Source organism: Zootoca vivipara, chromosome 4 (assembly GCF_965207765.1).
Source record: "Zootoca vivipara chromosome 4, rZooViv2.hap1.1, whole genome shotgun sequence".
Classification (NCBI taxonomy): domain Eukaryota; kingdom Metazoa; phylum Chordata; class Lepidosauria; order Squamata; family Lacertidae; genus Zootoca; species Zootoca vivipara.
The window spans coordinates 10,687,812-10,703,137 of NC_142587.1; the positions used below are offsets into that span (position 1 = coordinate 10,687,812).

Sequence of the window (15,326 nt, forward strand, 5' to 3'; positions counted from 1 at the left end):
GCTCAGGAGATGGGAGAGTCGAAATCCTCCTGTCAATTGACCTCATTGGTTTTGGTTAATTTGACTCAATTATTCTGATTGGCAGATTGTATAGTTGTTAAATATTGTATAGTTGTTAAATTGTATTGTTAAATTGTAATGCATAGTTGTTAAAGATTGTATAGTTGTTAAATAGGCGCTGTGGTTAAACCACTGAGCCTAGGGCTTGCTGATCAGAAGGTCGGCGGTTCGAATCCCTGTGACGGCCTGAGCTCCTGTTGCTTGGTCCCAGCTCCTGCCAACCTAGCAGTTCGAAAGCACGTCAAAATGCAAGTAGATAAATAGGAACCGCTACAGCGGGAAGGTAAACGGCATTTCCATGTGCTGCTCTGGTTTGCCAGAAGCGGCTTTGTCATGCTGGCCACATGACCTGGAAGCTATACACCGGCTCCCTCGGCCAATAACGCGAGATGAGCGCGCAACCCCAGAGTCGGTCATGACTGGACCTAATGGTCAGGGGTCCCTTTACCTTTACCTTTTTATAGTTGTTATATTTTAATAACTTGTCACCCAACTTTCTCATCTCGAGTCTTCTTGGGTGTGTTGGCAAATGAATAATGCACTATACTTGTTGATTGTACAATATATGTGGCGGTGTTGGATCAATTAATTAATATGTTTATTTATTTTATGTCTTGTGGTGGGTGGGTGAGTGGGCGTAAATTAGGAGGAAGCCAATATCCATTAGAAACAATTTTCAAGTACTGCACCATGAGCATTTATCTACTATTTATATTCGCTTCTTCTAAAGTTCCATGCTAATATCTCCTCTCCAGCAGAAATGTAAAATAAAGGTTTGCGGATGCCTCAGGCTCCGGGAACTGAACAGAGTCGCTGATTCATCTTCTTTTTTTAAAAAAATATATTTTTATTAATTTTCCAATTAAAACCAATTATATCACATTCATTATTTCAAATTATACACATATATATATCAATCAAACCGAATGTTATGCCAAATTGTCTAGAAAATTTTTTATTTGGGTTCCCATGCTTCAAGAAATTGGGGATTCCTCGCAACCGTCCACTGCCGTCTTTTTTCTAAAGTTCAAATCGTCCTCCAAGTTCATAATAATCCAGATCTTCCCCTTACAGTCACATAGATGTTTTCCACTTTCAACCGATTGTTTCCCAGCTGCTGAGATAAATATCAAACAAGGTTTCACAAATGTTCTTTCTCCTGTGTGGGTTAATCAGTCCAGCCTCCCCATAAATCTTCTTAGTCTGGAGCTCCCTGTTGCGTCGAAGCAGCGCCATCTTAAAAAGCTCAAATCACTTTCGTTTTCTCTCATAGCCATGAAGATTAACGATCTTTATAAAATTTACAGCTTTTCCAGGCAGAAGACCCAAACATCAAACCATAAACTCTTGGTAAATTAATGGATCTCCTTGCCCTATAGCTGAACTTAGCTTCAGGTCGCTGCTCCAATTCAAAGTGCGTCACAGCTCATAAATCCTCCGAACGCGTCCAGGACTCCTTCCGTCCGACTAGGGGGGGGGGGCTTTTCTCATCGGCAACTCCACATCTTTAAAAAATATGCTCAGTAACAACAGTTTATAAAGTTCAACTCACACAGTCTTTTGCTTCTCTTTCACTCCAAACAAGCCAGGACATCGCGTCTGGGAAGGTACGAAGTAACTCATATGAAGAAAAATAAAAAAAAACTCAATTCCCTTATCGCTCCGTCCCCATCAATCCTTCTTCCAGATGATATACAGCCTTTGACTCCTCTCCCTCAGCAGCATAAATTTCTCAGCAGTAAACAGCGCTTCTTCCCCTCCTTCTGAAGTATGTCCATAGATTTAAGCCTAATTATCTTCTTTAACCATGGAAATCCCCGCCATGCAGATTAGCGTCCGGGAGTCCTGGCCCTCGTAAGTGCTTTTCAGCCCAAGCTCCCCCCACTCCATAAACAGTCGGAGTGGGTCTGGGGGCATCGCGGGCCAGCGGCCCCTCTCCGTAACCCCCGGAGAGGGTAGGGGGTTGCCATTTACTCCCCTAGCAACCGCCAAGTTCCTTACGAAGGTCAGAGGGATGGAAAACAGGTCCGCCATTCCTGCCGGCGGAAACCGGAACCCCCAGTCGCTGATTCATCTTCATAAAAGATACCAGCAGCTCTATTTCAGCCAGGTGCTGTCCTTCCCCCTCCCAAACGGACTTCCTAAACTTGCAGTGTCTTATTAAATTCCCTTACTTTGGCAAGAAGTTTTAAATGTGGTTCGTAACATTCAGAACTGGCCTTTAAAATTTTTTTTAGTATTCCTGAATACATTACATTTCTTTTAAATCAATGGGGTATGTTGTCACTTTTGTGTAGGGCAGTCTGTTCATACTTTTGCTTTCTTAAAGCACAGAAAGGTGTTCAAATTCAAAACGTTTGAAAAACGCATGCAGCAGCAACAACAAAACTCCAATCCTTGGCAGGAGTTCCACTGCAGTCTTGATGAGACTAATTTAATATAATTAAATATATGTATATTTAATTTAACTCTGGAATAGTTATTCTGATGTCAGTTTGGATTACTTAAAAATATTTCTGCTACTATAGTGCTATTTGAGAGGCAATGATAGCAAGAGATACGAGTTATGTTTGACTTATTTCTCATCATAATTTATGCAAATCAATGTTTGTATCCTTTCTGATCTTTGCTGGCATTTTGTACTAAATGAATGTATTCTGATTTTACTCGTGTTTGTTTAGTTCATTTAATTAGTCTTTGTGAAAATGAAAGCAGAACTGCAACGCACTAACTTAGCAAACCCCCTGGAGTTCTACATTCATCAGTCATCCAATCAGTAATGTGCCCTTCTCCATGTGATTCATTATCAGCCAACTGCAGGCTACATAATTAACATGTATAATGCAGATTAAACAAATCCAGACATTTGCTTCACTGTTTGACGTGGTACTTTGTGATGTGTCAGCGCATGGCAATTAATTTTGTGACATTTTCATTTGTTTCATTGTCAGCCTTGTCACCTCAGTGGGTTATAAAAATTAAATGAAGTTGCCATCTGAATTTCATAAAGCAAAATTTCTGGATTGGGACAAAAAAAGCACAACCTTTGGGTTTATGCCATTCAAATGGATTGAGTTCATTGAGCTGCACGTTGTCCTTGAATACTCCAGTCCTAGGTTGAAGCACGTTGGTTAAAATGCAGTTAGATAAATGTACAAAAGTTCCCAAAGTTCTGGAACAGTCTTCTGACAGTCTGTCATATGCTAGCATGACCAAGAAACACAACCCAAATGGGGTGATGCAGAGAGGAAAGGCTTAATTCAGTTACCATACCCTCCAATATTTCTCCAGTGAAAAGAGGGACATCCTATTCCACAACAGAGGGACCCAGGTTGCGCTGTGGGTTAAACCACAGAGTCTAGGGCTTGCTGATCAGAAGGTCGGTGGTTCGAATCCCTGCAACGGGGTGAGCTCCCGTTGCTCGGTCCCAGCTCCTGCCCACCTAGCAGTTCGAAAGCACATCAAAGTGCAAGTAGATAAATAGGGACCACTCCGGCGGGAAGGTAAACGGCATTTCCGTGCGCTGCTCTAGTTCGCCAGAAGCAGCTTTGTCATGCTGGCCACATGACCCGGAAGCTGTCTGCGGACAAACGCCGGCTCCCTCGGCCTATAGAGCGAGATGAGCGCCGCAACCCCAGAGTCGGACACGACTGGACCTGATGGTCAGGGGCCCCTTTACCTTTTATTCCACAACAACAACAACAACAACAACAACATTATTTATACCTCGTGCATATAACTAGGGTGCTTCGGCCATTCCAAGCAGCTTCAAACATATGTGAAAACATAATAAAACATTAAAAAACTTTCCTAGGCAGGGCTGCCTTCAGATGTCTTCTAAAAGTTGTATAACTACTTATCTCCTTAGCTCGGGGATCGCATAACTCATTCTCTGATGAAAATAGGGACACCTTGCCGACAAAGGTCTGTATAGTTAAAGCTATGGTTTTCCCAGTAGTGATGTATGGAAGCGAGAGCTGGACCATAAATAAAGCTGATCACCGAAGAATTGATGCTTTTGAATTATGGTGCTGGAGGAGACTCTTGAGAGTCCCATGGACTGCAAGAAGATCAAACCTATCCATTCTGAAGGAAATCAGCCCTGAGTGCTCACTGGAAGGACAGATCGTGAAGCTGAGGCTTCAATACTTTGGCCACCTCATGAGAAGAGAAGACTCCCTGGAAAAGACCCTGATGTTGGGAAAGACTGAGGGCACTAGGAGAAGGGGACGACAGAGGATGAGATGGTTGGACAGTGTTCTCGAAGCTACTAACATGAGTTTGACCAAACTGCGGGAGGCAGTGGAAGACAGGAGTGCCTGGTGTGCTATGGTCCATGGGGTCATGCAGAGCCGGACACGACTAAACGACTGAACAACAAATGGAAAAACAAGACATTCTGGGATCAAATCAGAAACTGGGATGACTTCTGTAAATGTGGGACTGTTCCTGTCTCAGTTTTCCAATCTTAAAGTCTCTACTCCACATTTCCACATCACTTTGCAATTTACCCCCCCAAAAAAAGTCCTTATCATTTTAGTCTAACCTCTCCTAATATACTCATTTATGCATGTAAAAGGTAAAGGTAAAGGGGCCCCTGACCATCAGGTCCAGTCGTGTCCGACTCTGGGGTTGCGGCGCTCATCTTGCTCTATAAGCTGAGGGAGCCAGCGTTTGTCCGCAGACAGCTTCCGGGTCATGTGGCCAGCATGACAAAGCTGCTTCTGGCGAACCAGAGCAGCGCACGGAAATGCCGTTTACCTTTACCGCCGGAGCGGTCCCTATTTATCTACTTGCACTTTGATGTGCTTTCGAACTGCTAGGTGGGCAGGAGCTGGGACCGAGCAACGGGAGCTCACCCCGTTGCAGGGATTCGAACCGCTGACCTTCTGATCAGCAAGCTCTAGACTCTGTGGTTTAACCCACAGCGCCACCTGGGTCCACCATTTATGCATGTAGGTTTGCCTAATATACATGCTTTTGCAAGCAATTTTATTATATTTACTTATATTTTATGGTGCTGGAGGAGACTCTTGAGAGTCCCATGGACTGCAAGAAGATCAAACCTATCCATTCTTAAGGAAATCAGCCCTGAGTGCTCCCTGGAAGGACACGACAGATCGTGAAGCTGAGGCTCCAATACTTTGGCCACCTCATGAGAAGAGAAGAATCCTTGGAAAAGACCAGGCATCCCCAAACTTCGGCCCTCCAGATGTTTTGGACTACAATTCCCATCTTCCCCGACCACTGGTCCTGTTAACTAGGGATCATGGGAGTTGTAGGCCAAAACATCTGGAGGGCCGCAGTTTGGGGATGCCTGGAAAAGACCCTGATGTTGGGAAAGATGGAGGGCACTAGGAGAAGGGGACGACAGAGGACAAGATGGTTGGACAGTGTTCTCGAAGCTACGAACATGAGTTTGACCAAACTGCGGGAGGCAGTGCAAGACAGGAGTGCCTGGCGTGCTATGGTCCGTGGGGTCACGAAGGGTCGGACACGACTGAACGACTAAACAACAACAATATTTTATGAACATTTATGAACATTTCACCCTACTAGATGCATTTTTGTAAACTTTAGCTGCCCAGCAAGCTGCATTGCAAAAGTCCGAGAAAGGCTAATGTCAAAGGGTTTGTGTATTGTTTCAAAAAGTGCAAATTAGATGAGTTCGGCACCAGGTTCTCACAATGCTCTCATTCTGTTGAAACTTTATCGTTTCCAGGAAACTTGTTCCTATGATCACATGTTCTTTTTCTCCTTTCTGAAGCTTCCAGTGCAGTATGTTTTAAAAGATGATCATGGATGCCTACTATGTCTGTTGCATATGCCATTCATTATGAGATAGGTGGGTGCCTTTTTTAAATAAATCCGTGAGTTTAGCATAAGATACCTATTCATACCTTGAAAAAGTCATCCCAGGACTATTCCACTGCCATTTCCACATGCTCGTGAACCCACTCATCCTCTTGTTATTTCCCCCCATTCTACTGACATCCCCCTCTCCCAGCTTTGACAAAATAGAGGACCAAATGATACGTGGCGAATTTTTCATTTTACATATTGCAGCAGAAGCAGCAGCACTAGAAATCTGTTGAGCAATGAAGACGCATGCAGAAACAATTATCTCTTCATGCTTTATTGGGATCTTAGCTGCTGTGACAGATAAACTGGGGGGGGGAACGTCGAACAATTTGCTATGTGAATGATGTAGCGGTGCAAAGTTTATGGGAGAGTTTTCTTGGACTCTCCTTGTCACCTGAGCAATGAGTACATGCAAGGACAAACCTTAAAGGCACCTACTTCATAAGGTCCATATATGCCCCAACCTGCCACAGGTAGAGGCCATCCATTGCCTGGTTATTTAATTTTTCAGTTAAATCTCAATTTCCTAACCGGGGGGGAGGGTATACTCCTCCTGCCTCCCCCAGCGAAAGAGAAGGCCCAACGCTGGCGGCAAAGGATATATAGCCTCTGGGCTGTCCATCAAAACTGCAACATATAAATTTCCCCAACAACCCAAAAGACACCAATCAGAATTGTGGCCATCTAGACGATCCCGCCCATCAGCAGAGGTGCGTCTTGCTAGACCCCGCCGCAACACGTGTTCTCCATGAAGGAGGACCCACTTTCACAACGTGAGTGCCTGGAGGCGGTTGGAGGATGGATGGCGGCTAACAAATTGAGATTGAATCCTGACAAGACAGAAGTACTGTTGGTGGGGGACAGAAGGCGAGCAGGTGTGGAGGACTCCCTGGTCCTGAATGGGGTAACTGTGCCCCTGAAGGACCAGGTGTGCAGCCTGGGAGTCATTATGGACTCACAGCTGTCCATGGAGGCGCAGGTCAATTCTGTGTCCAGGGCAGCTGTTTATCAGCTCCATCTGGTACGCAGGCTGAGACCCTACCTGTCTCGCCAGAGTGGTGCATGCTCTAGTTATCTCTCGCTTGGACTACTGCAATGCGCTCTACGTGGGGCTACCTTTGAAGGTGACCCGGAAACTACAACTAATCCAGAATGCGGCAGCTAGACTGGTGACTGGGAGCGGCTGCCGAGACCACATAACACTGGTCCTGAAAGACCTACATTGGCTCCCAGTACGTTTCCGAGCACAATTCAAAGTGTTGGTGCTGACCTTTAAAGCCCTAAACGGCCTCGATCCAGTATACCTGAAGGAGTGTCTCCTCCCCCATCGTTCTGTCCGGACACTGAGGTCCAGCGCCGAGGGCCTTCTGGCGGTTCCCTCGCTACGAGAAGCCAAGTTACAGGGAACCAGGCAGAGGGCCTTCTCGGTAGTGGCACCCACCCTGTGGAATACCCTCCCACCAGAGGTCAAAGAGAACAACAATTACCAGACCTTTAGAAGGCATCTAAAGGCAGCCCTGTTTAGGGAAGCTTTTAATGTTTGATGGATTTCTGTATTTTAATATTTTGTTGGAAGCCGCCCAGAGTGGCTGGGGGAACCTGGCCAGATGGGCGGGGTATAAATAATAAATTACATTGTTGTTGTTGTTGTTGTTGTTATTGTTATTATTATTATTATTATGTACGAAGAGGCACTCTTCTTGGATATTTTTGTCGAGGGTCCAAACTTAGGGTGACTGAAACACTTGCCTTGGATGAGTGGGCAGTGTTGGGTGTCTCCATCACTATTTTCTGCAGGATTTCCCATCGGATTGCCCATCTGCAGCACCAACTCCACTGTCAACTTCTCCCTGCATATATCTTTTCAGGGAGCATATGGTTGATGGTATTACTCAGCGAACAGATGTGTCTTTACGATGCCTACAATTTCTACCATGCGTTCAAGAGACAAGGAGCTAGTCTATAAATGAAGTTTGGTAGTGCTTGATAAGGTCATTATCCTGGCCATTTTCATTATACATGACACCAGACTGGTGGACCCAGAGAACCTGGGGCCATATATCTGAGGAAGGCCACATTTTTATGTGCTGAAGTGTGTAGATTGGCTGTTAAGATCACCTGATTTATTGCTGTTTTTACGGGGCCTCTGCTCTGCTAGGATGATGGGTAACATGGCAATACGTTTCATTAATATCCCATAATGGAGTATTTATGATGCCACCATTGACTCATGGAGGCATATTTTATATCTCTGCATAGTAAGTTAAAAAGCTGGATAGTCATGAGTTTAGTGCAAGGGAATAATAATAATATTATTTAAATGTTCCATTGCACAAGCACGGAACATGCTGGAAAGAAGTGAGGGAAGCCTCCAAGACTGGGAAAGCAACTGAGTCAACAAGGGAATCTAGAAAAGGATCCAAAGTGATAAAATAATGAAGAAATCAATTGTTATTAATGGTTCTGGAGGGGGAAGTTTCACTCTCCCTGATAGCGCTGATAGCAAAGTTTGGCTTGAATGCTGTCTGGTATTGTTGCAGTGAGTATTCCACATTTACACCAGAAATAATAATTTTCAGACTCTTCTTTTAGTCAGAGTTTCTACAGCTAAGCTAAGCATCTCAGCTTTTGGGTGATGCCCAACATTTCTATATGTAAAAAAACACAGCCCTGTAAAGATCACAAACTTATTGTGGAAAAAAGCTTTTCTGAACTATAGACTACTTTTCTGAGCTGGAGCCAGCCAGGGCATGGCTGAAATGGTGCATGCAAGCAGCTGATTTTCAGATCTTCAGTGGAAAGAAGTGCTTTGAAAGAGGTCTCTGTGACATCAGGTGGGTGTGGCTTGGCTGAAAAGGCCCCAGAGACCAAATGTGGGGCCTAGCTGGCCCAATCAGGCCATAGGATAGAGGTTCTCCTCTCATGGAGAACTGAGGGGGGGACAATGGAGGGTGTCTTACCCAAAGACTCTTCAAATGCTGCCCAGAGTGGCTGGGGCAACCCAGTCAGTTGAGCAGGATACAAATATTAAAATGATGGTGATGATGAAGATAGAAGTTGAGCTGACACTGGCCTAATCCAGTGGCCTAATCACACTTACCTCCGGGTTTTCAGCGTTTGGGAACCAAGGCGTTTGAGTACCAAGGTACCACTGCACATACAATCACTCTCCCAGAATAATCACTTGGATTTTATGTAGCACATTGTCACCCATTGCTTGCCCACCCGCCATGCATTTGAAATTGTATCGGTGTCACTATCAGATATGTTAGAAAGTTCATCTATGTGAAGCCGTTTCCCCAACACCTAATAGTTGGTTGAGAAAAAGATTGTACAAGGGAGGAGTACTCAAAGGAGTATTCTGACCAATGCAGATTTTAAATTTGCATTACAGTACAAAGCAATCAAGGCAAGAATCGCTTTCAACCCCATGTGTAAAAATACTCTCAAAGCTGGCGCTGTTTTGGTTAGCGCCCGTCCCACAGTTAATGAAACGGTAATAATTTTACAAGTCAGTGAGTGGATTTACATAATTTATTAGAGAAATGAAACGCTGAGACTCAATCATAGGCCAGACACTGCTCCAAAGGTTTCTGGTTTTTTGCATCAAGGGAGCTTGCTTTCAACCCACCCCTAGAATGCCCTGGGTGGTGGTTTTTTTTCCATTCCATGTGCCAGATCGCCAAAGAGCCTCCGGTGTGTCTTGTTACACAATACCGAGGGTGGTGAAAGTAATCGGACTCTGGAAACAGGGCCTGCCACTCAGGTTTCAGTGTAAATACAAAGTAACCGTAGCAGGTGCCCTTTTGTTCAAAGATCTCATCACCTGGCGTTTGAACCTCAGAGGAATACATACAACTTAAAGGGTTGCATTCATTTGCAAGACAATGACAAGAGTATGGTTCTTCAAACCTCCTTTGTCTCTTGCAGAAAAACAAGGGTATGTCAGGAGCAGCCAGGACTCGAACCAGATCTGTGTGCTGCTGCCCCTTGCTGCTCAGGAATTCAAGATTACGGAGGCTAAAATGGCCGTGTTATCCTCTCAAATAACAACACTGCTCCATCCACTTAGACATCCCAGGGATCCGGTCTGACCAAACCTGCCTATAAATTGTTCCAAGGCAGACGTCATTGCCTGGACAACAACTAGATCAACAGCCTTGCTCATTTAGGTGCCCACACTCCTAAATTTTCTTGTTTATCCCTTAGTCTGCCTCTCAAAGTCTTTACTGGGGATCATTCCTCTCTCCCTGAAATTGTGTGGAGAAGAAAGCAAGGCCTAGGATGACTGGGGGTTCTACTTTACAGCAAGCATTCCTTTATTTTAAGAAGTCCGTCTGATTGCATTTCTATGCTGCTTTTCATTCACATGAATCGCAAAGCGGCTTACAAACAATAGAGAGCAAGAACCAGAACCACAAGAAAGGAAGGCAGGAGGTTAACACACAGACATAAGACTGAGCAGGTTTACAGGCCACTTGGTCACCAGCTTCCCCACTATGGGGAAATGTCTTTTATTCAGGGCTGTCTTAAGGTCATCGGGTGCCCTGGTGCAGGGATCCCCCGGGCGCCCCCCCACTCTTTTAAAAAGGAAAACTCTTACCTGGTGTTACCTTCCTATGCCGCCGGATTGAGTGGGGGAGGGGCGCCGCTGCTCCGTGCGGCCTTCCTCCCTTCTCCCAGCAGAGCAGGGTGCCTGGGCAGGCTGGGCCACGCCGGGTTCCTTCCCGCCAACAGGGCGCTGCGTTTCATTGGTAGAGGTGCTGCCATGTGGCGTCACCTCTACCAATGAAACACAGCGCCGGGGTGAGGGATGACCCTGGCGCTGCAGAGCGGAACAGGGTCCTAGTGCCCCTGTTCCGCTCGCTTCCCTCCCTGCTCTCGCGGCACGGCTGGTGGGGGGAAAAGGGAGGCCGCCGCGAAGCTCCCCCACTTGCTGGGGCGCCCCCTGATAGCCCAGGCGCCGTGGTACATTGCGCCACTAGAGTCAATGGGCGAGCCGGGCCTGCTTTTATTTTTACATTAGTACACATATAAATTATCATATGCAGATTTTTTGAAACTCTGTGTCTTTTGCTATTGTTGCGGCATTTCCTCTGTTTCTGGCAGTATATAACTGGCCACGTTCTTAGCAGAATGACTGGAATAAAGCAGATGGGAGTCCGGAGAGAAAAGGAAATGATAATACTTTACTGAGACAAACTGAACAAGAGCAGTATATAATGTGAAAGAAGGTCACCCTGGTGTTGCAGCTGCTTCAACACATGGGAGAGATGAATTTATTTATCCAAGACAGCTTGGATGGTATCCAATCCCAGCAAACTAGTAGCTTTCAGGATGCCTCTTGGATCCTGGCACAAATAGTTTTTAATGGAGATTTAATCTATATCCTTTCTCAGGCCACACCATCAAAGCTCCTATCTAGATCTCCTTCCCATAACTCCCAGAAACCCTCTATTCCTATTTGAAGACACTTCATATATAAATTCATACTTCTGCATCCATGGCTGCCTACTTCCTAATACTGACATGGTAGACACCATTTATTGTCTTCAAAGTAATATGTAAATTGGGACTGTCGGACAACCAATCGGGAGGAAAGGGATTTCAGTAACCCGGTTAATCATTAGACAAAGTAATAAAAAAAGATAGTTGAATACATCTGTATTTTACACAGCTTGTCATAGATTGCCATCTTTAATTCGTGAGAAATGTGTTAGATGATTAATCAGGCTGATCAGTCAATAAATGTTTTCCGTCCCCCTATGCATGTTTTGGAGAGAATCATTAAGGAAGCCAATAAATAGTCGCTGATTAACATGACAACAGGCTGAGTTCTGTCAGTCCTGGGCCACCCCACTGGGAACGTTGCTTAGGGATGAAAGTATAGTCAGGACAACGGAGCCGAAACACAGCCCCTCTGGTGGACTTACCTTCCAAGTCCCGGACTGCAGTATCTGGGACCGGCAGCCATGTGACACCGGAAGTTGCGTCGACATAACTTCCGGTGTCGTTTTGCCCTTCTATGGGTACCAAAAATGGCCGGTGGCGGCTTCGAAAGTCGCTTCTACGCATGTCAGGAAGTGTGTCGACGTAACTTCCGGTGTCGCTCTGCCCATCTATAGGCACCAAAAATGGCCGCCACCGACACCGGAAGTCGCGTCTATGCACTTCCGGACATGCGTAGATGCGACTTTCGAAGCCGCCGCCGGCCATTTTTGGTGCCCATAGAAGGGCAAATCAGAAAGAAAAAAATGGCCGCCAGCAGGAGAAAATAATGGAGAAAAACGGGAGACGAAGTGATACGGGGGACCACCGGGAAAAGGTAAGTAAAAACGGGGGTTTCCCGGGGGAAACGGGGTACTTGGCAGTTATGCTGGTGGATTGAATTGATGCTCCATTTATGCAGAAGACATCTACCAGCGCAGTTCCCCATCCAACGAAGCATGGTTGGCTCTACCATTAGGCAAAGGTACTGCAGCTACTGAGGAATAGCGGTGGCAGAGCATTTCCACCGCAACTACACCAATGGGACAAAACACACCCTCCCCTACTGTCCTGAGAAAACTCCCCAATCCTGATTTTATTCTATTCTTTGGAAGATTCACAAGAAGAAAAGCAAATAAATTTTAGAAAAGGTCAAGATTAGACATGGAAGTCAGCTACATTAGTAAAAAAGGGGAGCATTTAAAATGTGTTATAAACATGCAACCCCAGATGGCGCTGTAGAGCACAAAACTTTTCTATGTGATTTTACATAGTGGTTTTTCCCCCCTTTTGATATAACGATTTAATTTATGACTTATTTATAGCGGGTTTTTCCTGTGCGTAGATCCACCCATGGACGCACAAAGCATTTTTTATATTAAAAAAAAAACAAGACTCCTTATGCTCCACTCTGCTTCCTCTTTCTTCTGGCCCTGTCCTCTGCTTGCACCTCAGAGCTAGCACATCAGCAGCACCAGCCTCTCCTCCTCCTCGCCTGCTCTCCAGCAGCTGCTATGAGCTGCCCAAGGGAGGAATCCGGCAGCAGCGGCCAGGGAGAGGTCATCATGGAGAGGCAATGGGATGCTCCCTCACAGCTGCCCACTGGCACCACCACCACTCAGGGGAATTGAAATGTTGAGAGCCTTGGAGGCAAAGAGGCAGATTTAGGGGAGCCCAGCCATTTAGGGTGCTTCAGGAGACACCATATGTAGAATGGATGGCAAGAGTTGGGGGGAATTTGGCATTGCACAGGACACTGCTGAAATTTGAGACTGTTGGAGGGCAGTTAAGACACCGAACATGGAGAAGCAGTGGAACAACATTTTCGCCACCAGTTCAAGGCTTTCTTTTATTCACATGGGATTTTCAGGTTGTTTAGTTTCCTGCTTTCTTATTTACATTGCTTAATGTTTATGGATGTGTGTATTTTTGTTTATTATTCTCACTTCCCCTACAAAATTATTTTGTAAACCACTTTGGGAGGCTGAATACCCGGAAAACAGTATGTAAAAGCCTTAAAATAAATCTCTCAATGCCTCACAAGCTCTTGAAAAGGCTGAAGGTCTCCAGAGATACATCATTTTCACTCTTCCCCTCAGATAAACTGCAGTGCCCTTTTCCAAAGCCAGCTCACTCTCTCATATTTGTGTTGGAACATGGAGGGCACTTTCTGAGACCTCAGAACTGAACTTTCGCGCCCCAAAATGTGCTTTGACATCAATGGAGTCCACAAGCAAGAGGGGAAGAGGGAACCAAGAATGGACCAAGCTGGAAAACATGTGAAGATCGAAGCTTAAAAATTAGGAGTGAGAAGTGTAGAAACCAGTTTGTTCAGCAGAGAAAGTCTTTTCAGGAACCAAAACTGAAGTAGGCTTGAACACAAGACAACATCAAATGGCTATGGTTATTGCTATAGAAGAACAGCTGGATGTTAGGAGTCAAAAGGGACTTGACTTACTGCATGGGAAGAGAAAATACAAGCCCCCAGCCCTGACCATCTGTCCATCACAGGAGAAAGAAAATAAAAGAAAACCATGAGTTATAAGCATTTTCCTTTCGGAACATGTCTGCCATAGCAACCTCATTTGCCCAGGAAAACATACTATAAGCAATGTGTGCAGTTCATGTCTACCCCTGCCTCCTATTGCAATCACCACTACTGTACACTTAACATGGAAGTTGGTACCACATAAAACAGACGACAATTTCCCTAAGATTCTTGTGTATATTTGAGATACTTGGCAATTTCCTGTTCAAGAAAAGAGAGTTTTAAAAATTGGCCTCGAACATGAGAACTGTAAATAGAAGGAGGTTTTGCTGCCTCCTGCTACAGCCCCCTAAAAAGCCTCTCAATGCTCTGGAGTCATCCTGAGTCGGATAGAATCACAGAGTTGGAAGGGACCACAAGCACCAAACTCCCTGCAATGCAGGACTCTCTCACCCAGTGTGGGGCTCGAACCCACAACCCTGAGATTAAGAGTCTCATGCTCTACCGACTGAGCTATCCCACATCACCAAAGCACATGTGGGGCTGCAAAGGAAATTTTTGCTGTTCCTGTTATTTAGTAGCATTGATTGCTGTTGAGGGTGGTAGTCCTAATAGTATTGTTCTTCTTGCCGGTTGTTGCTGTCATTGCTGTAGTATATTATAATTTATTGGTTGGTGGCATTGCTACCTATTTCTGCTATTTACATTGTGCTTTCATTAACTGATTTATAAACCACTTCCCAGCTAAATGTTTCCAAAGCGATGTATAATAAACAAAATGCATGATAGAAATCAATACCCAGCAGTTTAAAAGCAAAAAGGTTTTCAATATACAGTATTTGGATACGGCCTCGGCCCAGTATACTTGAAGGAGCATCTCCAACCCCATTGTTCTGCCCGGACACTGAGGGATGTCTCCTTCCTGTCGGCGGCTGGGGGAGAGGAAGGAAGGAGGAGAAAGGACAGGTCCCGGGGTTCGGGGAAGTGCTGCACAAGCGCTTCTCCGAACCCCAGGATGTTCTAGCGCCCGTTTACTCAACGGGCTGAATTACACTAGTTTCTTTATAATCACCTCTACATTTGTAACCTTTGGAGATACTCCTGAAACTTTTGTTTTCCCAAAAGATGAAAAAGGAGATGTATAGGTGAAAACCAGTGATTTTGTGGTACTTTTACATCGTTTCAGTTGTTTTATTTACGTAGATATTTACACGACCACCAGATTATTTTTTAAGAAATGAAAGCGGAACACCATGTATGGGCAGTCCACAATATTAGCTGTGCACCACATTTTTTCAGCTGCCCAAATCCCTTAACTGTTAAATATATTGGAATTTGATACTTCTTTACATCTGGCCATTTTGCAAAAAAAATAATAATTCTCAATTATATGGGAATTCTATCCTTCCTTGCATCTGGTCATTTTAAA

At 45.0% G+C, this 15,326-nt stretch overlaps 1 long non-coding RNA gene across 1 annotated transcript; it reads right to left on the bottom strand.

Annotated features, from left to right (window-relative positions):
- Positions 1-901: 901 nt before the first annotated feature.
- LOC148685836 (uncharacterized) lies at positions 902-2,106 on the bottom strand. Its single transcript, XR_015949448.1, has 2 exons — positions 1,292-2,106; positions 902-1,242 (listed from the first exon to the last, which is right to left on the bottom strand). It is a non-coding gene; the product is annotated as an uncharacterized LOC148685836 (long non-coding RNA).
- Between the last annotated feature and the right edge of the window lie 13,220 nt (positions 2,107-15,326).